Source organism: Pan paniscus, chromosome 11 (assembly GCF_029289425.2).
Source record: "Pan paniscus chromosome 11, NHGRI_mPanPan1-v2.0_pri, whole genome shotgun sequence".
NCBI lineage: Eukaryota > Metazoa > Chordata > Mammalia > Primates > Hominidae > Pan > Pan paniscus.
The window spans coordinates 110,542,814-110,570,801 of NC_073260.2; the positions used below are offsets into that span (position 1 = coordinate 110,542,814).

The 27,988-nt window shown below is 41.5% G+C and overlaps 1 pseudogene; it reads right to left on the reverse strand.

The window, feature by feature from the left end:
- Nucleotides 1–239: 239 nt before the first annotated feature.
- On the reverse strand, nucleotides 240–25,903 carry LOC100968159 (pescadillo homolog; annotated as a pseudogene).
- Nucleotides 25,904–27,988: the final 2,085 nt, after the last annotated feature.

Genomic DNA, 27,988 nt, shown 5'->3' on the forward strand with positions numbered 1-27,988 from the left:
CAGAAGTTTTGTGTCTTTTGTTTGCTGACTGATGTATACCAGGCATCTTGAGCACCATTTCTTTCTATCCCAAATGACACTTTTTCATTGTACAGGTTTCAGTTGTACAGGTTTATAGTGTTTCTGGGATAAGAGCAACTTTACTCCAAGTAAGAGAAGGATTGGAGTGTTGATATTGGCCAACCTTTTTTTTTATGGCCATTCTACTCATACTATGAATTTCTTCCTACTTGGCTGCATTTTGGAATGGGCAACTAGTGTGACTTGGTACTCATGGGGTTCAAACTACAGAATGAGAAGACTGCATAAATTCCCATGATTCAAAGACTCCCTGATGTGTTGGTTGGCTAAGGGGAGGAGTGGGAACTGAATACATAAAAGAGAAAATACTATAGTGTTTTGAATTATCCAGGCTAAAAAGTTCTCTCATTTTTGGACATCATCTTTGTCTCCTGTACCTGGGGAGAACCAAATCCTCTGATGCTTCCTTCCTAGAATTTTCCTGCACCAATTACCAATTTATCTGCTGAGTTGAATGTGACAAAAACTCCAAAATTATGGTAGTTTCATCAAGATAATATTATAGTTCACTTTTTCACAAAAATAATGCAAAGGTAGAAGGATCGGCATGGTGGCACCATGGGGTCATCAGGGATGCAGGCATCTTTCAACACTACTGTATCTAATGTGTGGTTCTTATCTTCCTGATCCAGGATGGTGGCAGAGGATGTGCCTTTATATCTATATTTCAGGCTAGAAGTGCTATTAAAGTACAAGGAAATGAGGCAAAAATGCTCCTGTCTAACACTGTTGCTATGATTTAATTGCCAGAACTTAGTCTGATGGCTATTGCTATCTACAAGGGAGGTCTGGAAATGTAACTTTTATTCCTGATGGCCCATGTCATCAGAAAATGTTGAGGTTTTTTTCTTTTTCTTTTTTGGCACAAAATCCAGTCATCTAATAACAAATGCTCCCCCCACCCTCACCCCATCACAGCACCCTGAGAATCATGGGTCCAACTGTGTGGCAGGGGGCTGTGGAAAGCCAGGGTGAATGGGGGCAGCAGGTAAGGGGTTGGGTGGGCCCCTGCACCTCCTGTCACTGGCTCCTGGGAGCACAGAATCAGGCTGGGCACAGAGGCCTCTTCTTTGCCTAGGCACCGGCAGGGCAGCTCCATCCAAGAGAGGCCAGGGCTGCCCACCGGCCCAGTCAGAGAGCATGAGGGGTCAGGGCTGGCTGGAGAAAGGAGGAGGAGAGAAGCGACTATGTCCATCACACTTAGGTCCTCTGGCCTGCTTCTGCCACGTCCAGCTGCCAGGAGCTGGCCTCAGCCCTGTGAGGGGCCACCGGCACTCACTCCAGCCTTGCCTTCTTGGCCTTCTTCTCAGATCTCACCGCCTCATCTTGGGCTTTCCGCTTCTCCGCCAGCTTTTTGGCCTCTCAGATTTTTCGCCTCTTGCCAAACATGATCTTCTGGTACAGGTACTTCTCCCACTTCTTCATCATCATAATGGCCAGGTGCTTGGCCTCGCTCTCCTCCTCTTGGGCTAGTCACTGCTCATCCTCCACCTTCAAGGTGCCTGTCTTCCCCTTCATTCTCTGCTCCTCCAGGGCTGCCAGCTGGGCCTCTTCCTCCTTTTTTGAACCAGCCTCTGCATCTTTCTCCTCCTCCTCCTCTTCATTTTCTCCCCCTTCATCACCATCATTTTCATTGTTGTCGTCCTCTTTCTCCTCTTCTTCTGATGCATTCAGGATTCCTGGGTCCTCTCCCTGCTGCAGAGCCCGCAGCCTCAGTTTTTCAGGTGGGATGTAATCTCCTTCCTTCTTGGTCACAAAAGGTGAAAGGTGTGGGGGCAGCTGCACCCCAGGGAAGTACTCTGCCATGAGGAGGAGAAGCCTAGCGTTCACCGAGTCAATCACCCACTGGGGCTGCATGTAGCACCTGCCAATGATGGAGGTCTGCTGCCCAGGCCAGTCGACAATCTGGTGGGTGATGCGGGAGTCCGTGATGTCATAGGTGGCCCTGATGCACAAAGACTTGTCCCAGGACACTTCCCCCAAAAAACTGATGACGAAGGCCAGGGCTTCACAGGGCACCCCTTGGTTCAGGAAGAACTTTAGGCCCTCAGAAAGCTTCTTCTGCTTCTCCTGCCCCTCCAGCTCCTTCCTGCGGTCTTCCTCCTGTGCTGACATCTCCCCATTGGCAGGAAACTCATCCACCTCGGGCTCCTCCTCTGTGGCAGGCACCACCACTTGGGCCAGGCTGGCAGTGAGGGCAGCCATTTTCTCCATGGAGCTCTCAGAGTCCAACGCATGGGTGCCCTCACTGGCCTTTGCCTCTTCTTGGGCCTGACCCTCGAGCTTCAGTGGGTAGTGGAGGTTGAGCCACTGGTAGAGGTGGAAGTTGATGAAGCCCAGCAGGGTGCTGTAGAACTCGGTGAAGGTGGCCATGACCCTGTAGTCCATGTCTGTTGGGTGGTCATGGGAGAAGGCATAAGTGGTGATTCACATGATGGGCTGTCCCAGGACCTTGACCTGGTAGTAAATGCCTTTGATGGACAGGAAGACCTTGTGGCAGGGCACTAGCAGCGATGATGTAGTGCATGAACTCCATGGTGAATGGTCTGCACATGGCCCTTGCCAGTCCGTGGGAAGGTGGAAAAGAGGAAGCACATGGAGAGGGCGTTGTCCAGGTCTCGCAGGGCATCAGTGAACGTAGGGTACCATTCCTTGATGATGTGGTCAAGTTTGTAGTTGGGCTTATTTTCCTTTAGATGCTCTACAGTGTTTCCACTTGCTCTTCCCATAGGCCTTCAGGAGCTTCCGGATTAACACCTTGTATTCCCAGAACTTGTTGACGATGGGTTCATGGAGGAGAAACCTGATGTCTTTGATAAGGTAAAAAGTTTGGGCTGCTGTAGAACGTTTGTTAACCTTCTTCTTGTGTTTGGGTTCATGGGGATAAATGCCCTTCAGAATGCACAACTGCCTAAAGTCAGCCAGGCTCAGCTGGAGCTTCTTCTGGGCTTTATTCTGGGTGATGTAGTTGGTGGCTGAGCCTCGTTCATAATTCTTCTTCCCAAGGCCTCCCATGGCTCCATGTTGAGGAGCCGACTAGAGCTGCACGGACAGACAGCGCCACTTCTTCCTGACGAGGTTTTTATTACTAACAAAGAGAGAGAGAAATTAGTAGGCGGGAAAGTTGCCTTCTCAATTCAAACCACCTTTATGATACTCAGTAACTAAAACCCAAGTTGTTATAATTACTAAGTACCTCAACTTTCTTCTCTGCAAGTTTAGGATGCCAACTTCATTGTTCAGAATAGTATTCTCTTCATTTCTTTCTGTAGCTCAAATACTTTAAATAGCTCCCAATTAATAACTGGAAAATTTTCAATTTCACTAGTGGTGTCATATGATAGAAAGAATCAAGCTTAGAAAGAAACTACCATCAGAGTGAACAGGCAACCTACAGAATGTGAGAAAATTTTTGCAACCTAGTCATCTGACAAAGGGCTAATATCCAAAATCTACAATGAACTCAAACAGATTTACAAGAAAAAAACAACCCCATCAAAAAGTGGGCAAAGGATATGAACAGGCACTTCTCAAAAGAAGACATTTATGCAGCTAAAAAACACATGAAAAAATGCTCATCATCACTGGCCATCAGAGAAATGCAAATCAAAACCACAGTGAGATACCATCTCACACCAGTTAGAATGGTGATCATTAAAAAGTCAGGAAACAACAGGTGCTGGAGAGGATGTGGAGAAATAGGAACACTTTTACACTGTTGGTGGGACTGTAAACTAGTTCAACCATTGTGGAAGTCGGCGTGGAGATTCCTCAGGGATCTAGAACAGAAATACCATTTGACCCAGCCATCCCATTACTAGGTGTATACCCAAAGGATTATAAATCATGCTGCTATAAAGACACATGCACACGTATGTTTATTGCAGCACTATTCACAATAGCAAAGACTTGGAACCAACCCAAATATCCAACAATGATAGATTGGATTAAGAAAATGTGGCACATATACACCATGGAATACTATGCAGCCATAAGAAATGAAGAGTTCATGTCCTTTGTAGGGACATGGATGAAGCTGGAAACCATCATTCTCAGCAAACTATCTCAAGGACAAAAACCAAACACCGCATGTTCTCACTCATAGGTGGGAATTGAACAATGAGAACACATGGACACAGGAAGGGGAACATCACACACTGGGGACTGTTGTGGGGTGGGTGGAGGGGGGAGGGATAGCATTAGGAGATATACCTAATGCTAAATGACGAGTTAATGGGTGCAGCACACCAACATGGCACATGTATACATATGTAACAAACCTGCACATTGTGCACATGTACCCTAAACTTTAAAGTATAATAATAAAAAAAAAGTCAGGAAACAACAGGTGCTGGAGAGGATGTGGAGAAATAGGAACACTTTTACACTGTTGGTGGGACTGTAAACTAGTTCAACTATTGTGGAAGTCAGTGTGGCGATTCCTCAGGTATCTAGAACTAGAAATACCATTTGACCCAGCCATCCCATTACTGGGGATATACCCAAAGGATTATAAATCATGCTGCTATAAAAAAAAAAGAGAAATACCTGAAAACAAGAATGATGACTTCTCATGATCCTGGGTGTTGGCTGGGTGTTTCCTCTGCCAGTCTCACTCAGTCTTACTGATGCAGCTGCAGTTAGCTGGAGGGATGGTCAACTGGAAAATCCCAGATGGATGTAAGTGCCACTCATCTCTGGCAGTATCTCCTGGCTCTTGGTTGTAGCACTGAGGTTCTCCTTCATGTGGCCTCTCATCCTCCAGGAGTCTAGGCCAGCTGCTTTGTGCTCACAGGGCTGCTGCATTCCCAGTTGACAAAAACCTATGTTGCAAGGTGTCTTAGGTCCTAGCCTTGGCAACCATGCTACTCCTGACACATTTCTATCACAAGTCCAGTCCTGAGTCAAGGGTTGGAGACATAGTCTACATTTCTGTTTGGGATAAGAGGCAAAGCATATTGAAAAGGGGAATGCTTTCTAGGACAGGAAATTGTGACCATTTTTTGGTAATTCACACTGGTAGCTACAGGATTTTGGACAAACCACTTAGCATGGCTGAAATATCAATTTCCTCATCTGGAAAATAGGGATGGTAATTACCCTGAGAGTATTTCAGAAATAGAAGATGTCAGGCTTATAAAGTGCCTAGAGTAAAATGATATTTAGTCAATATTAATTCTACCCTATTCAAGGTTCTCCCAGATCCTGCCATACATCATCCTGACTCTGTGTGGACCCTGCACTCCAGCTAATCTCTTCATAGTCCTCTGAAGCTACCACTGAGGTTCCCACTTAGTGCTTCTGCCATTCTCTTTAACTGAAATGTTTTTCCTTCCCTTCTTAGTCTAAAAAACTTTATCCATACTTTAGCATATGACGTCATTTCCTTAATCAATCTTTGCCTCCTCTGGTCACCATGATTTCTTTGTTGTCTAGATTCTAGCAGCCCTTGTAACTTATGCCACAATCTCGCTCTTTGATTATATGGGTTCCTGTGACTTTTGCATTGCCTCATGGGGTTATTTACATATTAATACTCTTTACCATTTTGACTGTGTGTCACCAACTATACTGTGAACTTCTAAAGAATGGAGAATGTAAAGAAGAATGGTGAAACAGAAAGAGACTTGAAGGATTAGTCATATGACCCCAGTTTAATCTTTAATGCTTACTAGCTGAATAAACGTGAGCCAATCACTTAACTTTTCTGAACTTTAGTTCCAGAATCATTAAAATGATAAAATTTGGAGCCTGCTTAATGTTGTTGCAAGGATCAGGTAAGGGCACAGATAGAAAAGTTTGAGTGCTGTAAAGTATCACATATATATGTTTGGCCTGTTGTGGTATGTTTAATGAAAAATCATTGCATAAATATTAAATATAATAAATATAAAACACAGGAAACTAGATTTATTGAGTTTATTGGTACAGGAACGTAGATGTTCTTTTAATTTACAGCCCCTTCCCTCCCCAAGGAAACAGAATACCACAGTTTTGGCATCATCAATTTAATGGGTTCAAGTTGAATGACTCCATCATGTCCAATTATAATTCCAGTTCTCATTATAGTCTAGCAAGAGAGAAAACCTAAGTGGAGGTCAAATATTATTCTAAAATCTTTCTGCTGCAAAGTTTCTTTTAGAGAAAATATTCTGGAGAAGCCTAAATTTTGGTCAACTGTTTCATAAGTTGGGTGTTAGTGTGGTTACAGTTGAGTTAACTTAAATACAACAGGAGAAACTTTGTTTTATATACAGCACTACATGAAGGCCTCTCATCATGGTTCAAATACTTTAAATCCATTGGATTAGAGTGATGTTAGACTTGCAAGAATGTAACTTGTCTAGCCTCTGTGCAAAACTGTATATGCAGACCCTCAAGAGTTGCCCATGTATATTAGTTTGAAGTATTTCCAGGGATAAAGAGCTATGAATTTCAGTATCTATCACATTTATGTTCGAGAAGGTTGTTTTACTGTTGAACAACAAACTCATGGCAATTTGATATATGTTTGTCTTGTTTTGTCCTAAATGGAGGTGGTGAACAGCTGGTCAATATCATTTTTATGACAATTTGAATTTGTTGATAAATTGTCCCTCAATTCTTCTTTCATCCCAGCTTTCTTAACCTTTCAAGAGAGGTCCTGTTTTACTTTCTCAAAATCATTTTTATTATTATTTTCAGGGCTCAGAGCATTCAGGCCTCAAACTAGACAGAAATGTCAAGTGACACTCAGTGTTCATAATGACATTGCTTCTTGTTTTTCTTTTGTAATACTGATTGTAATGTGTCTTAGCATTAACTATTTTATTGTTGATTGAAATTCATTTCATGGACTGTAGCATATCATTCTCTTTAAAAAATGGCTCCATAATGTCTTTCTTTACTTATTTTAGAAGTAATACATGTTCCTTGTTTCATATAGGCATATATAAGTAAGTACACAAGAGAGAAGTAAAATTGCACACAATCCCTCTATTCACGGACAGCCCCCATTGAAGTTTTGGCTTCACAGTCTTCAGGGCTGAACAGACTAGCTTTTTCTTCTCCTCTGGCAGGGATATCCTCTTTGAGCCATGGTCTTCTGTCCCGTAAGACTTTCTGTAATCTGAGTTAGACAGCCATGGCTCTTTGAAGGGTGGACTGACAAGGAATCATGAATTATTAAGAACAAAAAGAGGCTGGCCGTGGTGGCTCACACCTGTAATCCCAGCACTTTGCAACACTTTGGGAGGCTGAGCGGGGCAGATTGCTGGAACCCAGGAGTTCCAGACCAGCCTGGGCAACATGGCGAAACCCTGTCTCTACTGGAAATAGAAACATTAGCAGGGCATGGTGGCGCGCTGTAGCTCCAGCTGCTCAGGAGGCTGAGATGGGATGATCACTTGAACCCGGGAGGTGGAGGTTGCAGTGAGCCAAGATCATACCACTGCACTTTAGCCTGGGCCACAGAGTGAGACCCTGTCTCAAACAAAACAAACCAAAGAGTAATAAATTAGCCAGGCATGGTGGTGCCTGCCTGTAGTCTCAGCTACTTAGGAGGCTGAAGTGGGAGGATCTCTTGACCCAGGAGTTCCAGGCTGCAGTGAGCTGTGATTGCACCACTGCACTTCAGCGTGGGGGACAGAGAAAGACTCTGTCTCTAAAAAAAAAAAAAAAAAAAAAAAAAAAGAAGATATTCTGCAAATGTGTTGGAAAACTAATATTGTCTCTACTGAGGATCACCTAAGTAGTTAGGATGTATGTATACACATATGTATATACATCATATACAATTCTTAGAAATGTGTCTGGGGCCACAGTAGGAGCTGAATACATGTTAACTGTTATTATTCCAGTTGCACTAGCTATCCTTTTTTTTTTTTATTGCTATCATTGTTGTGTTTGTCATCATCATCACTAAATGCATCCTGTAGGCTGGACCTAGGTGAAGACCCTGGTTCATTATAGTGTCTCATTTCTCCCCAGGACCTCATGGTTTGGTAGGAGTGACAGACACATAATTTTATAAATTGCAGTCTTCAGCATATCTAAAACAAAACAAAATGAAAAACCCAAATAAATAACCCTATAAGCTCCTTAGCTTCCCTTAAATGCCAACTTCCAGGCTCAGCTAATTAGAATATATTGTTTTTTTCTCTACAATGCTTTAGCCATTTTTTACCTTCCTATAATTTATCCATTTCACATCTCATTATCTCACTCGTTATCTCATCACTCTTGAACTCTTTCGTAAAAGAGAAGGTAAAGGATTTCTTCAGGTCCTTATGTTTTAAATGTTATCTGTCATTAGCTTTTCTACTCACTCATTTAGAAAGAAGGTGCTTGCCTTGTTTACCTACTTTTGATGGTTATAATTAAGAAATGGTCCCATAACTCTTATGGAATTTTTATTGTAGAATTTTTTTAATATGACATCAAAGCCAATAGTCAATCTTGTCAAAGCAGTAAAAAAAAAAAAATCAAGCTTACTTTCAACTTTAAATCACAATGTTCATTGTCATTTTTGATATGGCAGCCCCCAGATTTCCTTCTTGTGACTTGTTAGATCCCTTTTGAGAATTTTCTTCAATTTAAACCATTTCAATTCTTATAGACCTTTAAATGTTTCTACAGATTGATGGAAATGTGGCATGGTCTACTGTCTATCCTTCCTTCAATTCAATTGTGTCAGCTATTACATTGTGCAAATTAGAAAAGTTCATTAATTGAGGAAAGGTCTTTATCCTAAGGGAAGCAGCTGAAGAAGCGAAATGAAATCCACATCTCTTTTCCTCTCCCTTACTCTCTCTTTCCTTTGGTGTTTGTGTGTATCTGTATGTGAGTAAATAAAAGGTGGCTGATTCAAGGAATTGAGATAGGAAATTTTAGGCTGGGTGAGCAGAGAGTAGATGACACTTAAATGTATTTAATTCACTTTATATTATTAATTATGTGTATACACATACATTTAACGTCCTTTTTGGTGTCCCCCAATCTATAGCAGCTAATATCTAGACCTCATTTTGGAAATGAGAAAATGTGGCTGGAAGAAAATGATTCACTTGCCCGGGTCACACAGCTACCAAGTGGAAGACTCAAAGTCAAAACAACATTTGTCATACTCTAAAGCATGTACTGTCTTTACTACAGAAGGGCCTTTCTCCAGGAAGCAAAGCCCAGATCTTACAGAGGGTCCCATAGCTTGCATTTCCTAGTGTGGGGGCTTATGCATAGAAGGTGTTAAGAAAATGTGTATGGAATTGCTTTGAAGAAAGAATAGGGGGAAAATGTTTTAAAAGATATTCCTTGATGAAGAGTCCTGGGACTTGAGAAATCCAATACCAGGGGTGGGAAAGTCCAAGGCAATTACTTCTGCAAGTGTTAAAAACCTGTTGTGTGTTTTCTTTCTCTGCCGAAGGAGAAGGTTGTTTACATTATGGGAGATTGTTCTGGTCTGTACCAAAGAGCTTGTTAAGGGTGACAGACAGGTTTGTTGCACGAATGTGCACTCCAAATTAGATGAATGGTGAAATTATGAAGCAATCAAACGGCAAAGCTTTTAGCAGACTACAGTACATTGCCCTTTTTTGCTACCCCTAGGCCTGTTAGCATAAAAGAGGCCATAAAGATAAAGTGCACAATATTATTCAAGTCTCAGAGTTCAACAAACATGGACAACTGGCATTTTATGGCAAGTGTAGTCAGGATTGCTTAAAACCACTTGTCTCCCCAACACACTGAGTTAGCCCCGCTTCCTTTTCTCTTTGCCAGGACGATATTAGACAGACTAGGGCAAGTCAAAAAGAGCGAGAAATGCTGGGCGTGGTGACTCATGCCTGTAATCCCAGCACTTTGGGAGGCCTAGGCGGCCGTATCACCTGAGGTCAGGAGTTCGAGACCAGCCTGGCCAACATGGTGAAACCCTGTCTCTACTAAAACTACAAAAATCAGCCAGGTGTGGTGGTGGGCGCCTATAATCCCAGCTACTCAGAAGGCTGAGGCAGGAGAATCACTTGAACCCAGGAGGCGGAGGTTGCAGTGAACTGAGATCATGCCACTGCACTCCAGCTTGGGTGACAGTGAGACTGTCTCAAACAAACAAACAAACAGAAAACAAAAACAAACAAAAGACCGAAACAAAAAGAAAGAGCGAGAAACAAGAACTCCTCTCCTCCCTTTCTTCACAACCCTTGGGGGGAGGGAAAGAGGTGTGCAGAAAAAACTTCACCCTAGCATGAAGAAGTGAGTGACAGAAAAGGTTTTTTAAGTCAGTCAGATTGGAGAGGCTTGTTATCCTGGGAGAAGTTGGAACTTCAAATGAAGAAAAAGAAGAAGGGGAGTGGCTCGTGCCCAAGTCTAATGTGGTCGCTGGGAAGGAGAATGGCTTCTCTGCACCGGGAAAGGGAAAGGAAAATGCCTCCTCTCACTATGCTGGTGGCTGCACATTACGGGGAGGACAGGTGGAGGGGAGGCTATTAGCACCAGAAGGAGACCTGAGGAGTCGTTGATCCAAACCTCCCATTTTAGGGATAAGATGTACAAGGTCCAGAGATGGCAAGTGACTTGCCTGAGACTGCCCAGCTATTTTATATTCAGTTCTGTGCTGTTCTCACCACGAGCATTTTGAGTGAAGGTGGGAGGATAATTGATATGTACATAAACGTACGCATTTCTTAGTGGGGTACAGCTGAGGAGCCCAATATGTGAAAGAGAAAAACGCAAAGCTGCTCTAGTTGAAGGTGGGAGTAGAGGTGGGTAGGAGTGTCCTGGAATCCCACCACCTCAGTCTCTCTTTGCCCCAATGGGTCCTGGAAGGTAGGCTCTAGAAGCCCCAGGGATCTAGGGAAAACTTAAGCACCAGAATATTTGATGGATTTTTTTTTTCTTTTTCTGCCAATCCACTAAAAGCTTTTTTTTTTTTTCTTGGAATCTTCTCATCTTACCTAATGCAAACACTCTTCTTGTTATGAATGCTGCCTGAGCAGGGGCTAGTGCCACATTTAGAGAGAGGCAGCCATTGCTGACCTCGATCTGATCTTATTCTGACCTAGGAGGCATAGACACAGAGACTCTAAGAGGGGAAGTAGCGTCTAGAATGTGGCAGAGATGGGACACCATGCCGAATCTGTCTGATCCAGAGCCCATGCTTGTCTCTTCACATTTATGCTCTATCTCCAGAACACAGGATTGGTCCACAGTATTAAAAGTTGACTGTGCTGTGTCTTTGGACATTTTTCCCCTTAAGGGAAAATGATGACATTAATTAAGATGGGGTCTAATACCCTTTTCATTTTAATGTTCTGCAAGTTGATATAGTTCATGGTACAAGCTAACAATTCACTTAAAAACAAGAGAGATAGTTTTCCCCAAAATATGCATGTATGGTTTAGATGTTGACATTCTGGAGGCCATGGTCCACAGATAGTATTTTGTGCATGATTGTTCTTTTTACAGATCACTTATAATCCAAACCCATGTGGAAGATCTTTTGTTCTTTCACGATCTCTTCAAATCCTACTATCTCCCCGACCCCAACCACCTTATAAATCTGGTCTGTGGCTGTTTGGGGTCTGTTTTATAGGGCTTATTAGGAATAACAGTTGAACGTTTCTGTGTGGAGCCAAGTCTTGGTCACGTAGGCAGCCCGCCAATTGGTAGTAGCATGGTGCATGGTTAACAGTCTAAGCCATCCCAACTGCCCCATCTGGCCAGGAGGGATGGGTGGTTCCTGATATTCCAGCACAAAGTGAATAATTCAGTCCATCATACAGATGTTTGGACCACAGAACAGTCAACTGCAGGGTAGTTAGTAATATCTGTTATTTCGTAAAGTCTCCTCCCCAACTCTATTGTCTCTGTTTCACAAATCCACATGTAGAATACGCTTTGGAATTTGATAGGCCCCATGGAAGTGTGGGAGGCCATCTCTGAATGCTGGAGTTTCAGGCCCAGTAACCTTCCCCACCCCACATGGAAGGAGAATAGAAACACTGATTACTGTGCAGCTTAGCTGTTAGATGTTTGCTTCTATGAAACAGTGATTTGTTTATAAAATGGTGTGATTTCTCCTGGAGGAAAAAGAACAAAACCAAACCCAACTGCTATTTTTAGAGACATTTTTAAAATGAAAGGGCTATGATAGTAAACCCACTCAGCCAGGAAGACTATACGTGAGCTTTCCAAATCTGTCCACTAAAGTAGGAATTTGAAAGCGCCACCACAAATTGCTTTTCACTTCAACCAGGATGCTGATTATGATCCCCTGGCTCCACTCTGCTCTCCTATTACTTGCACATGAATTTAGTTACCCTGTATTTTAATTACATGTGTAGAGCAAGTTTTATGTTCTCTTCTCTGACTACTCATAAACTTCACAGAGATCACCCCAAACCATATTGTTCTTAAAATAGCCTGTGCCTCCTATCGTTGTAGCAATACCAAATGACACTTTCTTGACCCAGCCCTGTTGTATTAAGTACATTAAGCTCCTGGCAGGCATGTTCTTCCAAACCTCAGTGTAGTTTGAGTTAAGCTTGTCCCTAGTCATAGAGCTCTATGTCTAAAACATACCATTAGAGAAACATGATCGGCAACAGGCATAAGTGGGATTTCGGTAGCATCCTCTGAACCCACACATTACATGTTTGAGTCAAAACCATGGGCGCCGGGGTGGTGTTTCTTTTGCTTGTTAGCTATGATAAAAAAAAAAAAAAAAGCAAGGATTTCACATGTTCCCGTCCCCCAGGTATATTTTCCCTTCTGTTCTAGGCCATCATTTTGTGGCTTGAGAACCACAGGATGTACCTTTTGTAATTACGTGAGAATTTTGATTTCAGCTGACATGAAAGTCCAGCCACAATATTAAATGTCACACAAAACTTCACATTGAGAAACTCCGTATAAAGAGAACACTCTATGTTTTACAGCGAGGTTGTACTGTTACAATTACCCTTTCCCCCCTTTTTGCTCAAGATTATTTGACTGCAATGGGAAGCAATATAAATCAGTTGCTGGCCACATAATAACTACTCAAGTCTTCCTTTTGCACTCTTAAAAATACAGAAGAAGAATATCATCCCTCTAGCAGATTGTTGATAAATCAGACTCTAGCCATAATATTTCAAGTGACACAGTCATAAAATATGAGTCCTGAGTGGTTTCCTTCCTGAAATTTCACTAATTGTAACATAATTCACCAACACACTGTTTAAAAAAAAAAAATCACATAAACAGGCCAGCTCAAAAGGTTGTTTTAATAAAGGAGTAATATCACATCCCTGTATTTTTTTAGAAAGCAAGTATTATTGACCCAGCTGAGTGTCATTTCTGGGTAAAGGGCTAAGAGTTCTTGACTCCAGGGATCTGATGTATTTTTCTGATTCCTTGTGGCTCTCTGGGGGATGAACATAATGGTTTATACCTCAGACAACCTGGGAATCATCATGAAAGAATTCTAAACTGAAGTGAATCTTGGAATTTATCTCTATGTTATTAGACAATTGGATAGGAAGAGAAGAATCCACTGGGTACTTTTCTCTTTTGATGTTCCTAAGGCTAGGTCATCAGTATGACTAGTTTGCAACCTCCTCCCTTTCACCCCCAAATCCATGACTTTGACAACTTGTTTAATTTTTATGTATAAGTTTGTGAAGTTTTTAGAATTCTTGGGTCTTCTATGGTAATTCTTCTTTGAGAAAAAAAGGAAACTTCTTTGGGAAAAAGGATTTCAGAATGAAAACAGATGTTATAAAATTCATGTGCTTGACAATAATTTCTCTTTAAAATAACAATAAAATCCATAGCTCAATGTCAGAGAAGCTCATATCAGTGGTTCTGATGAAAAACGAGTATTTCTCTGTTGGTGGATCATGGCAGCAGAACTGTTGATACTCTGCTATGAGTTGAGTTATAGTCCGTAGTTAAGTAACTGGTTATCTAGTTTTCTTTTTCTCTAAGATTTGTTGAAAAGTCTCAGTTAAGTGAGCATGAAAGTTTCTAGGTATGCATGTGAGGTATGTGGAGATTGCCCACTGTTCATAGAGTTGCAGACTAGAGACCATATGTGCAGCAAAGCGTGGACGCCTGCAGTGTCTTTGGTTGGAAATGCTGGGTCAGGGCCTAGAATTGTTCCAGAGCCTTTCCTCTTGTGGTTGCTTGGTTTCTAATTTTGGTTTCTAACTGTAGCAGCCATATTACCACAAGACCACAGCTGTAAGGTGGCATTGGGAAGAAAGGAAATAAGCCTGTCAGATCCCTCCACTTCCTGGTAGATAGATTAAATGACTCCATTATACCTTAATCGTAGGTTTTATAACTTGGAAAAGGATTCATAGGCCATGTATCTAATTTCCCCAGACTCCTCTTCATGTTGCCCGTCAACCCAAACACCCACATTTCGTAGATGAGAAAATAATTCGAAGAATCAAAATTACTTGCCCAAGTTAAAACAACAAATTTTTTCTTTCTTCTTTCTTCTATTTTGACAGGAAGAAGGGGGGTCAAGAGGGGTTCATACTGAAAAGGATTGGGAACTAGAAGATAGTTCATGTAATTTCTCAGGGCCTTGCTTTCTTTATCTGTAGCAGGAAGACTAGATAATATGTGAGATCTCTTCTAGCTCTAAGGTTCTGTGTTCTTTGTTTGGGGCCTGAGAAAATAAAACTGAATTTGGGAAAAGGAGCCAAAAACAAAAAACAAAAAACAAAAAACAGCAAGAGGGACAACTGTTTTTGAGGGAAGAAATCAAGAAATCTTAATGCATGGGAATGAAGAGAAACTCAGAAATAGTACCTGAATTGAGCTTTTTATAAAGACCTGAAACTTAGGAAAAGTGAGCTTGGTTCTTTTCCTCAGAAAATTGTTAAAGTTAAAAAAAATGTTAGGAAAGAACCATAGGCATAGAATAAAAACAAAATTGAATTATAAACTGACCAGTGGATAACAAGAAAGAATATTTTATAGATGCTAAGTTGAAGTACAGATAGAACTCCAGTACAGCATAATTTCCTTTTGTTCAGTATTTTCTCAAGATTTCTACTTAAAAATACTGAAAGTGTAAAAAGATGTATGGCTTAATTCAGATATAATAGGTATAAACAGGTGATGGACATATCTTGGAGTTGTCATTTGAATGATGAAGAAATGTTTGATTGCTAAAGTTGTTTATAAAATTTATAAAAAGACACCGGGTGCGGTGGCTCACACCTGTAATCCCAGCACTTTGGGAGCCCGAGGTGGGTGGATTACTTGAGGTCAGGAGATTGAGACCAGCCTGGCCAACATGGTGAAACCCCATCTCTACTAAAACTACAAAAATTACCCGGGCGTGGTGGCACACACCTATAATCCCAGCAACTCGTGAGGCTGAGGCAGGAGAATCGCTTGAACTTGGGAGGTGGATGTTGCAGTGAGCCGAGATTGTGCCCCTGTACTCCAGCCTGGGTGACACAGCGAGACTCTGTCTCAAATAAAATAAAATAAAAAGAGTTGCATATGCAGTATTTTTTCATGCTGGCCAGCCTAATAGAAGTCTCCTATCCTCACTTTTGGATCTGTGTAGCCCATTGAAACAATAAAGGCAAAGAATGAAGCAGAACGTAGGAGAAGATTACTAACTCAGTGATCACCAGGAAGCTTACAACACTCCAGCTGAATTTTGACAAAATTCAAATAATCATTTTCTTTACTTATGAGATAGATTTGCCTAAACCAATTTATACCTGTTTTTCATGCTTTTTAAATGTCTGACCTAATCTTTTGATGTAAGTTCGGTACTGACATACATAACGCAAACCTCATCCCAACAGTTTTGTGGGAATGAAGATGTTGGTCATCTGTCATGGATAATGTATACTCAGATTACTTTTTAGTTACCATCACAACGATTCATTAGATAGGTACCTTTCCATTTTTGTTGATGAAGAAACCGAGGCTCAGAGAATTTACATAACTTGCTCAAGGTTACTCGGTGACTAGGGTTTTAATCAAAATGTACACGACTTCAAAATCTTTAGGATTTCCAAGTTACTCATTGGAGCTGAGAAAATCCAGAAAAGACTGTGAATCTGAGATTAATATTTTTAAGATGCTGAAGGCTTTTCCAAGCGAAACATTAACTTGTCCTTAAATACATTTTTTAGGAAGCTATTTATAGTTGGGCACCTGAGAAACACTTTTCTTCTACTGAAATCATTTCTTCAATGGCCTCATACCAACAAAACCATATGAAGGAATATGACCCTGTTTTCCTAGCTGGTGCTCCAGAATGTTTGAATCCATTGAATGTTACATATGTGACTATAAAAATGTTAAGAACGATGAGCAATTAAAAGCTAGAGCAGTTACTTAACCTGTGGTTAAAATCCACAACATCATCATCCTAGCAAAAACCCTTAAAAGCATAAGATAGTATAAGTAGAGGAATATTTTGCAACCTGTGTGTATACTTTTTTGTTTTAAGTAAGGAAAAGGGTATTAAAAAGTACACTGCATACAAATTGCACCTTATGGCTGAGGTCTGTACTTCAATGCTCTCAAGGAGGGAACCGAGGAAATAATGCATCAGGAGGTGCTGAAATGTGACTGATCTTCAAAGGCATTTTGCTGTATGTTAGGAGGCCAAGCTCGCACTGACATAGCTCCTCCAGTTGTTGATAAACTCAGAAAAGAGGAAGAAACAAACATATTCTCTATCTGCCTTCACAGCATGACTTAGAATCACACGTAGTTATAGCTAGAAGATCTTTTCCCTGCCAACTCCCTGGTTTTACAGATAAGGCCTGGAGAGGTAAAGCAACTTTTCCAAAGCAATACAGTTAGCTAATGGAAGAGCTGGGAGTAGAAGCCAGAACTAATGAAGCCTAAATTCAGTGTTCATTTGGATTGACGTAATGCAAAGAAACCTTACAGGAGGAAGCTTGGGGAAGGAGTGAGAGCAGCCGGCAATTTGAAGGCCGACCTAAAACAGACGCAACTGAACTAACAAATTTATAACAAGTTTCAGTGCAGCTAAATTAGAAGGGGCTAAGTCATTAACCTTGCAAAGAGAAATTTATAAGCATTGACTAAACTTGACCTTAAGCCAATCACGTGTTTCCACTTCCTCGTGTCCCAAGAACACATTCACAGATGAATGCACACAGGCACCGCAGCACCACTTCAGACTTCTCTCTGCAGAAATATGAGTTAGAGACACACTGCAGGAAGTGTTGATGATAACATTTCCTAATAGGCCCTGTGTTTTCTTTAATAAAAAATAATTTTGGTGTAATCACTCATTGCAGAAAAAAATAATCTTAAATGATTCATAAATTAGAAGGCCTGCCCACAGATTAGAACTCTGTTACAGGTTAATTGTCTCCTGTGGCTTGGAAACACAAACCTTCTATTTTCTCAGAAGGCACTGTGGAAGACATTATTGCTGTCTCCTGATGCTCACAGAGCCCCTCTCTTCATGGGTACGTGGGAAGATTGTACTTCTTTCTCTCTCTGAAATTAGTCTTGGCTGTATGACTTGTTTCGGACAATGAAGTGAAAGAGGGAATGGGTTATGCGGCTTCTGGGCTGCTTAAGAGCCAGTGTGTATGTTTCTATTTTCACCTCTCCAGGCTGGCTGGGCCAATGGCTGCTTCACTAGTTCAGGACCCACCATCAAATTATGATGTCACAGAGCAGAGCTTCAGTCAATGTGGGATGGGCATATAGTACGAGAAAGAAATAATGTTTTGTCGTTTTAAGTGGCTCCAATTTTGGGATTGTTTTGATAGCATAATTTAGTTAATCCTCATTAGTAAAGCACCCTTGATAGGCTCATGATTTTTAGCAATAACATGGTTTCTGTAAATGTCTAGGCATTTGCACATATTTGTTGTAAAATATAGAGAGGTCAAGAGTTAGTTCTCTCACTGTGCCTGAGAAAAATTGCATAATCATAGTATCTTCTTCCCTTGGATGGTGCTATTGTTTGTAAAGAACTTTCTCAGAAATAACTATTCATTTCCATCATACATCTGTGAGATAGATAGTTTGAGTGGCACAGTTCTTTTTTTTTCAGGTGGGGAAACTAAGATTTAGAGAGTTTAAATGACACATCTACAATTGCAAGGTGACAAGAGGCCCATGCTCCATTCACTATGATATCCTGCCTCTGGTCTTCAAATAGGTTGAGACAATTTTTTCAGTTAATTCTCCTTGTAGGGTGACGGAAGTTTGCAGGAACTAGCCAACAACAAATATATTGTATCTCAGGGAATACTAAATTTTATCTGACCCTGTTATGAAACAGGTTCACCATGTACGGGTTACTCTAGCACTTACATGAGTCTGGTGAGACAGAACTCTCATACAAGCTAAGCAAAGCAACTTTATTACTCACGGATTAAACAGCAAGGAACAACAGAAGCCTCAGCTTCACCACACGCTCATTTCCCAAGGCTGAGAAAAGCTGCCCAGGGCAGATGGGGTCTCATCTGTATGTGATCCACATCATGCTGCAGCTGAGGTATCTCCAAAGCATTCTGTGTTGGGTTTTTATACTCTGGGGGGACACTAGGATCACTGGGCCAAAGTGTTGTAGGACATCATGTTCTAGGAGGGATGGGAGCAAAGCTGTTCCAGGCAGTTTCTCCTTAGCTCAGCATGTTGCACTCTTAGCACGTTCTACAGTGATTCTCAAGGTTATATGTGAGAAATGGGGCGAGCTGGGGCAGCCAAAGCCATCAGGGTGCCCATCACCATGATTAACATGTGATGGGACTCAATATATATGGCCGCAGTTTCCCTTCTAATGTGAGCCATATCCTTTCTCTTCCCATTCCACCTTTGTTTCTATCTTACTAGCTAACTTCTGCCTTTCATCAAATAGGCTTGAATTTTCTCATTGAGTGGACAGAGACTGATATGTCCCAATTAAAACAAATACTTCCTGACTAACCACATATGTAGAGTTCGTACGAGTGTGTAAGTGATAGCTGTGGCAGGCAATCTGTAAGATGACTCAGCAGTCCTTGCCTCCTGGTATTGCCTTGTTTAATGTCTTGTTTAATTGGGAGACTAATATCTCCCAATTAAAATGAATACCTCCTGATGAACCACATGTCTAGGGTTCATAGTAGTGTGTAAGTGAGAGCTATGGTAGGCAGTCTCTAAGCTGGCCCACCGGTCCTTGCCTGCTGGTATTGCCTTGTTTAATGCCCTTACCTTGAGTGTATGCTGGGCTTGTTGACCCAGTTCTGACAAATAGGATAGGGCAGAAGTGATGGAGTGTCTTTTCCAAGATTATTTCTGTAACAACTGTGGCTTTCATCTTGGGCATGTTCAAACTCTCCTCGCTCAGAACACCAACTCTCATGTCATGAGGACATTCAGGCAGTCTATGGAGAGGTCCACAGAGCCAGAAGCTGAGCCCTGGCAACGGACACATGAGTGATCTTGGAATCAGATTTTTCAGCTGCAGTTAAACCTTGACATGACTGCAGCCCTGGCTGACAGCTTGATTGACAACCTCATGAGAGACCCTGAGCCAAAGACACCCAGTTAAGTTGTGCCAAATTCTTGGCCCACAGAAACAGTGAGAGTATAAGGGCTTGTTGTTTAAAGCTGCTAAGTTTTAGGGTAATTTGTTATGCAGCAATTGATAGCTAACGTAAAACCAAACCCCTTACGAGTGCAGGTTTTGATGGGCAAGGACCTCAGGTAGGAAGGGCAACTCCATAAGGGAAGGAGCCCTTAAAAGGATGGAGGTGCACATGGGACATCATTTGCCTATTGCTCGCTTTCATCAAACACTTTTCATCCCAATTTTTCAGGTTGTACAAATATAAAAGTTATGGTATTTTGAAATGCACAGGCAAGGATTGCTGAAGTAACCTACTGCAGCTCTTCGCACTTTACAAAACTGAAAACCAAGACCCTGAGAGGATAACTTAATGTGCTCCATGTCACAAAATAACCCAGTTTTAGGGCTTGAAGACTAGGTTTTCCAACACCTATTCCAGCGTTCTCTCAGTTGTACCATGCTTCTTCTCTGTTCGCAGTTACAAAAAGAAAAGAAAGTTTAAAATTAACCATTGCAATTCCACGAAGATTCTTAAAAGTTCACCATGTCTCTCATTTTAATAAATGTCAAAAACTGACTTTCAAAGCCTTTTTAAATAGTTTGTTTAGAACACAGTCATTCATTCATTAATTCAGCAACTATGTATTGAACATTTCCTATGCTCCAGGCACTGTGCTAGATGCAAGGGTTACTAGGGTGGTAAAAATATTTGTTGGAGACACCAAAAGAAGCAGCCCATGAATCTTGTCTGTTTTATCAGTGGTGTTTTCTTTTGTCATCATAGATAAATGTATGTGTTCCCATAGAGAGAAATCATGTAAAGGCTCAATTATTCAATATTAATATTGATCTGAAACTTTTAAAGCTCCCTTAGAAAGCTGATTGCAGGTTCACACTGAGATTGGGCAAGGAGGGCTTTTTCCAGTGGCTCCAGAAAGAGCAATGTTCATGTTTCCAGGTACTCCTTCCTGAAGTGGGAGAATTCCCTGGCCTACTTAGACCCTCTTAATTGGAGATAGAGATACTATCTGCATAAGTCCTATGGCTTTACTTGAATTATTAGGAGCTAAGTAAATTCTTAAAAAAAATGTGAGATACTCTCTGATACATCTTGTGAGCCTTGATGTTCTAGAAGTTAAATAGCATGGGTCTCTGGAGTAAAATATCCTGGAAACAGTGTTGGCGTGATGCATTTTTGCTAAGTGCCACAGGTCAGGGCACCTAATTTGCTCCTTGCAAAAAATGAGGATAGTAATTATACCACATGGCTGTGAGAAGTGCTTTGTAAGCTAATAAATAGCCTTCAACTTCAATAAGTTCTCTTATTTCCCAATTATAAGATCTCTGAAAGCTAAGAAGAGGAGGTGATCCATTTTTAATCTTTTATAGTCTCTAGGACTATGCCTAAGACTTAGTGGGTTATTACTAATTGTTTGTTGAAAAGCTACTGATTAATAATAGTGATAATTTTGGAGCACTGCCACGTGTCAGGTGATGTCTTAAACATTTCACTTGTATTAGCTTTCGATTCCTTATAGTGACTCCGTAAGTCAAATACTATTATTATCACTATAATATGGACAGGAAAACTGAGGCAGAGAGAAATTGAGTAATTCCCATAGTAACATAGATGGAGCTGGAATTGAAACTCATATAGTCTGGCTAACTGCCAAGATTTACTTCCCCTCCATAAGAACTGTGTATACATTTACTTCTTCTTATTAGAAGAAATATAGGCAGAAAGAAGAGTTAGTTCCCTTCTGTTGAATTAATAGATATTTCTTTTAAATGAGGTTTTATCCAATATCCAAAAGAAAGCAAAACCAAACAAAAACCAAACCAAACAAAAACAATCCCAACAAGTCAATCCAGACAAAATCATATTGAGACTACGTCAGCTGAGGCTTGTGGTTGAATGTACCATTGACAACGATCATTTAGTATGTTGAGATGAAGCTGAGGACCTTTCATGTGGGAAAATATCTGAGAGGCAAGAAGCAGCAGACTGTGAGTTGTTAGCTGTGCTTGAAAATCATACAGATGGAGGGTCTTGGGTGAGTCTTTGGATTGTAGCCTGCTTGTCTTCAGTCACAGTGAGTATAAAATGACAGAAGAATCAATTGAAAGACTGGGAAAGACCTGTCACACAGGCAAATGACAGAACGATTGTGAACAATGTAGAAGAGAGGGAAAACGGAGGTGAAGAAGCAGCTAACGTTTATTGAATGCAAGTTATGCTGAATATCTATAGTCTTATTTAGTATTCGTTGCAATGGATGAGGTAATGCTAAACACATCTTGCAGATAAGAAAGCTCAGGATCAAACAGGTTAAGTAATGCTACCATGAAGCATTTTCAGCTGGGAGGAAAAACCAGCCTCCTCCACTTACTCCCAAGCCTGTGAACTTTCCATTCTGTGGCTAGTAACCTCTGTTCTACCTCTCACTAAACTGCAGACTTGTAAGAAGCTACTGCTGAGCCAGAAGATTACCACAAGATGGCCAAGAAAACATTGCCATTATGTTGGGGAAAGAGGGAGGAACAAAAGGGCTAATAGAAAAGGAAGAGAAAAACCAACCAATGGAAATCACGAAAGACTGTGAGAGGAAGGACTTTAGGCTTCTGACAAAGAAAAAAGAAAATGGTACTCCTGAGGCATGGATTTTCCAAAAGAAGCGTTTCTGATTCTAATAATCCTATTAAAAAGCAGAGGAAAGCTCTAGGAAACCTCAGATACCCTTTTCTCAAAGATGGCTACTTTCTTTTTGCCTTTTGTCATTCCTTCTCAACTCCCTTTCTTTTGCTCTGGGTCACTGGTTTTGGATCTTCCTGTTTTGCCTGAGCCATAGCTCAGTCTTTGACTTTTTGGCCCCACTCTTTAATAAGTGGTTTTGCCAAGAGCAAATTGCCCAAGATGTTTAGGTCAGTAATCACCAAAGCTGATCCACAGGTTGGATGCAGCCCATGGTGAGGTTGTTGGTGCCCTGTGGTAGAATGAGAAGAACTGGAACAACTGAGTGAGCTTTTCATAACACTAAATGCATTCCATACTGACTGTCTTTTTTCCTGAGATTATGTTCTTCTTGCTTGTTTGATGTTTCAGCATTTGTTGTTTTATGAAATGATGGTGAAAGTAGACGATTCCCCTTAAATACTTTTTAAAAAATTAAAATGGCCTGTGAAATCAATTTGAGAGACAGACATGCCTAGTCCATTGGAAAGAGTCTGATCATGGACGCTGATTAAAACTCAGAAAAATATTTCAGCAGGGAGCTCTTGACATTTTTAATGAAAGAGTTCACATGTTGTTTTAAATATTAAGTTAATTATATATGATGCCCCTATTGCTTCATCTGGTATATTGTTGGCGTTTGAGCAACACATACACTTCTTCGCCCTTGAATCTCTCTTCTTTGATATGTGGGCATGTTTGTGCATAACGTGAGTTTTGACCTTCTTGGCCCTGGCTCACTAAATGCCAATAGTAAGCCCCAACTTCAGTTTTGATGACCAAAATGTCCCCACACTTTTACCAACCTTCCCAGTGGAGTAGGTTTTGGGAATTAATAGAAGAGGCTGGTTTTGTATCTCATCTCAGAGTGCTTTGTGCTAGCATTACTTAACCTCTTTGGGTCTCAATTTTCTTATCTGAATGGGCATTACTCAAGGCCCAAGTGGGGTTCTGCAGAGCATCTCATAATCACCTGTTATTATGCCCCATTTCTGCTATAGAGAAACAAGCATATGCAGAGGCAGATAATATTGTCCCATTTTGGTCATCAAATATTTGCTACAGTAATATACCTTAACCTGCTAATACCCGTGACACCCTTAAAATAAGAAGGAGCATGAATTGGGCAGTGTCATTTTTCTCATAAAATTTAGAGACATTAATCCAAGTTTTCTCACCTTTTAATACTATAGTGGTCTTTCTTTTAGGATTTGCTTCTGCTTCAAATCCTACCTTGATACAGTCAACCATTTTCTCTCTTGTGCCCTACAATGCCATATATGTACTGTAATGTGCCAAAATATGTAAAACACCTGGTATAGTGTCTGGCACATGGAGGTTGCTCAACACGTGTTATTGGGTGAGAAGGTGAATGGCCACTGCACAATATCAAATATATTCTACTGGGAAATGTCTAAAGAAATCACATAGATGCAAGAGAGGAGTTTAGACTCATTCATTACTATGTGGTCATAAATACCCACTCCTATCTCCAACACGAGGAAGGTGGATTTACTTCTTCCCTACATAGTTCTCTGATTGAACGTTGTGCCTTGTTTGTTTGCTTACCTTTTTTTTTCTTTATATACTCAACCTGATTTTATTTTAAATCCATTTTGCCTGTGCCTGAGATTTTGTTGGAGAAAGAAAGCATATATGAATTTCCTTTTGCTTGAACCCCACAAGAACTAATTCTTACCATTCCTGAGATTAAATCCTTTTCACCTGTTTTCTTTTCTGAGTTGGGCGGGGGTGTGAGCATTGAGGGGTATAATTTTTGGGGTCCTAGAACTTTCTCCTTCCTCTGCCCCTAATGTGTGTGTGTGTGCACATGTGCACACACACACACAAACACATTCACAGTGAGTTTGGTTCAAAGGTCTTAGACCATGTAGGAAAGCAAAAAATGGACATGAAATGGCACAGAGTTTGGGCACTGTCAAGAGTTCAGCTGCACAGCAGCTCAGCATCTGGGTCAGTAGGAAAGAAATTAATGTTCATTGTGCTATGTCTTGTCTGTTAAGCACATCTCATTCTTTCTCCAGGGAACTCTGGAGTGTTATGATGGCAGAGTAGAGGAGAGGGAAACTGAAGACTAGCCTTTGTTGACCACAACACAATTAGCCCTTGTTGTCAAGCATCTCTCTAGATGCTTTTATATCACCTCACAACTCTCTAAGGCAATTATGTGATTCTTGTTTTACAGACATGGAAACTGATGCTCAGAGAGGTTAAGTCGCTCACTCCAGATCCCCCATTGAGAAGTAGAGAAGGCTGGATTTTGAACTTCATTTACTGTTTGTGTGTTTTTACTGTGTATTTTGTGTATTTCTTTCTTTCTTTCTTTTTTTCTTCTTGAGACAGAGTTCTGCTCTTGTCACCTGGGCTGGAGTGCAGTGGCACGATCTCGGCCCACTGCAACCTCCGCCTCCCCGGTTCAAGGGATTCTCCTGCCTCAGCCTCCCGAGTAGCTGGGATTACAGGTGCCCGCCACCATGTCCAGCTAACTTTTGTATTTTTAGTAGAGATGGGTTTTCACCATGTCGGCCAGGCTGGTCTCTATCTCCTGACCTCAGGTGATCCACCCACCTCGGCCTCCCAAAGTGCTAGGATTACAGGCATGAGCCACTGCACCCAGCCAGTTTTCCAGGGATAGTTCCAGTTTATGCCTGTTGTCCTGGTGTAGTTATTAATAGCAACTCTCACCATTTGTCTTGGTATGCACAACAAATTATAAGATCATCTTACCTCTTTCTCTTCTGTGTTCTTCCCCTCTTGTCCAAGTGGGAGGTGGGAAGGCGCTGGGTGATTATGGCATCCATTAATGGCCTCTCTGTGTTGCAGGTATCTTTTTTTTTTTTTTTTTTTTTTCTGAGACAGAGTCTCGCTCTGTCGCCCAGGCTGCAGTGTAATGGCGCGATATCGGCTCACCGCAACCTCAGCCTCCTGGGTTCAAGCAATTCTCCTGCCTCAGCCTCCCGAGTAGCATGCGCCACCACGCCTGGCTAAGTTTGTATTTTTAGTAGAGATAGGGTTTCCCCATGTTGGTCAGGATGGTCTTGAATTCCCGACCTCAGGTGGTCCGCCCGCCTCGGCCTCCCAAAGTGTTAGGATTACAGGCGTGAGCCACTGCACCCGGCTGCGTTGCAGATATCTTAAGTGTTCCTTCTGTTGTGGGTTGCCTATGTGGTTCTTCAAGAGTCTCTGTAGAAGCTTCTCACTCCACAGTTTCCTGACTGGGGAACTCTGATTCCAGCTTATTTTCCTATATACCATAATACCTCTTGCCCTTCAGCCATTCACTGTCTTACAGCTTCCTGCAAGGGGTTTCTTTCACACTAAAATGTAGCACTGCACAACCCTTTTGCAATGAAGAAGGGAGGAACTAACTGCATAGAGTAATGCTGCACTCCCACTTCTGAGTGGGAAGTCCCACACTTCTCACTTCTCAGTCGTCTTTTCATAGGAACCAGAGTGGGAGGAGAGAGAGGTGGCTGTTGGCAGGGCTGGCTCTGCTCTGGTGCCTCTCAATAACTCTTAGGGAATTTCCTTGAAATTAGAATGTGATAAATTTACTGTCAGGTGCTCAGATTGGGTCTTAGGTAAATGTCAGTGCAACAAGAAAAGTCCTACTTGACATTGCATTACATATCGATAACAAACACCAACTTGCAATATGAGGCAGCACCATCCTTACTGACAGCATCAGCTGTATTGTTGCAGTGAAGTTCAGTAGGAACCAGCACTCTATCAGTGTTCAGTTTTGGTTTTGACTCATCTTTATAAATTTGTTTTCCTCCATTGAAAATTTTAGTTACAGCTTGGAAGTGGAGTGGACTCCTTCCTTCCTAATTACCTTATCAACTAAAAGACGACTGTCTTTTCTTGACAAACCACCTCAACCAATCAACATTATTTCTCAAGAAAATGGAAAAAGTATAGTAGATCTAAGAACTTCTCCTTATTCCTAAATACCAGCAGTCAGCATGACCAGTTTTCTTTTTCCCATTGTTGCTTTAAAACTGATTAAAAATTGCAGAATGGGCTAGAGCCATGTGTTATCTGTGTTTTCATTTCCGATAGCTAATACAATGTCTGACACCTTGTAGGTATTTGAAAATAATTTGTTCAATGGTTACATTTCTCTTTGTACCATTCACAGTGCCTAGCATGATGCTGTGTGCATATTAAGTGCTTAAACATTTTTATTATTGATGAAATAATGTATAGTCCCTTTGCTTCATTTTTCAGGTTGCTTTAAGAAAGAAAAGGTTCATTTAGAGAATGTGTCATTTAGTTTGAGCCACATTTCCTGAAACTTTGCTTTCTTTGCAATCACACCAGAACAAGTTATCATGGGAAGAACCTGAATAGGGCTCAGAAAATGATCTTCACACCTCAGTCCCTTTTAGAGACCCCTTGGATGCCAATGTTTTTGTCTAGGTAGCCAGTGGAACATTTATTTTTATTAACTTCTCTGTGCATGTTCAGTGCCATTTTCCTTCCCCCCTCAGCTTTGCAGCATTCCCAGGTGGGGGACAGCCTGGTCAGGAGTCAGGCTCAGGGCTTCAGCTTGACTCATAAATGTGGAAATAACAAAATGTGTTCCCTGAAGCTTTGCAGCATTGTCAGGAAATGGGCTGCTTGCATGCTGTACTTCCACAGATCTGGAAACTCTGCTGAGTTTGAGTTGACTCCAGAAAAAAGTTTAAAAGTGTTCAGGGAAGAGAGGAATGAAAGCGGGCCATTAGTTGGAGACACCAGCGCTCTGGTGGAGTCTGTGTCTTGGCTGGCCTGTTGGCAGTGGGCGACTCTGGAGTGTGTGCTGTGTACTGTGGCGGCGAAGTTTGCTTTTCTAAGGATTGGGGCTTTGCAGGAACTTTCCTTCCCACATTTTTCATATCTCAGAAATCTGAGTGGCACCTTTGGGGAGAAGTGGGGTATAGAGTTATTGTTTCTGGCTGGAAGAAACCAAGGCATAGAGCAGTCTAAACTCAGAACTCAAGCATGAGTATTGGATCTTAACCATCTTAGTACCCAGCCTACCCTAGACTGTCAATAAATATGTGGAGAATCAGTGAATGTGTAAAATTGACTTCTATTTGTGTGTCATCAAAGGCAGGAACTGAGCTCAACATCAGGTCTTTTTGTGTGCTGTGAGCTACACAGATGATCTCAGGGGGCATAAATGATGGGATTCAGGGCAACTTTTCCTTGTTTGTGTTGTTGACACAACACCTTCCTCATTATTCTCAACTCAGGGAAGAATTTCATCTTTGTGATTTTTCTCTCTTTGCTCCTGGACCACCAGAGCTGTGAGATCCAGAGGACAGGGAGTATGAGAGCAGCAGCTGGGAGGCCAGGAGGCCTCTAATCCTTGCCCTTATTTGGGCCTTAAGAAGACAATATAAAGAAGCTGACTGGTCACCAAAGGAAACACAGATTGTGGGTAGCTGGTGGTGTTTGTGTCATAGCTTCTTAGTAACCTCCCCAGAAGGCTAGAAGGGAATTTGATCACCAATCAAGTAAAAGAAGAAGTAATTAGAACTTTAGGGTTACTTTAAATGTATCGGATTGTTTTTTCCATGATGCAATTTCGGGAGGAGTTTTTGTGATTCTTCTCCCCACTCCCCAAGAGG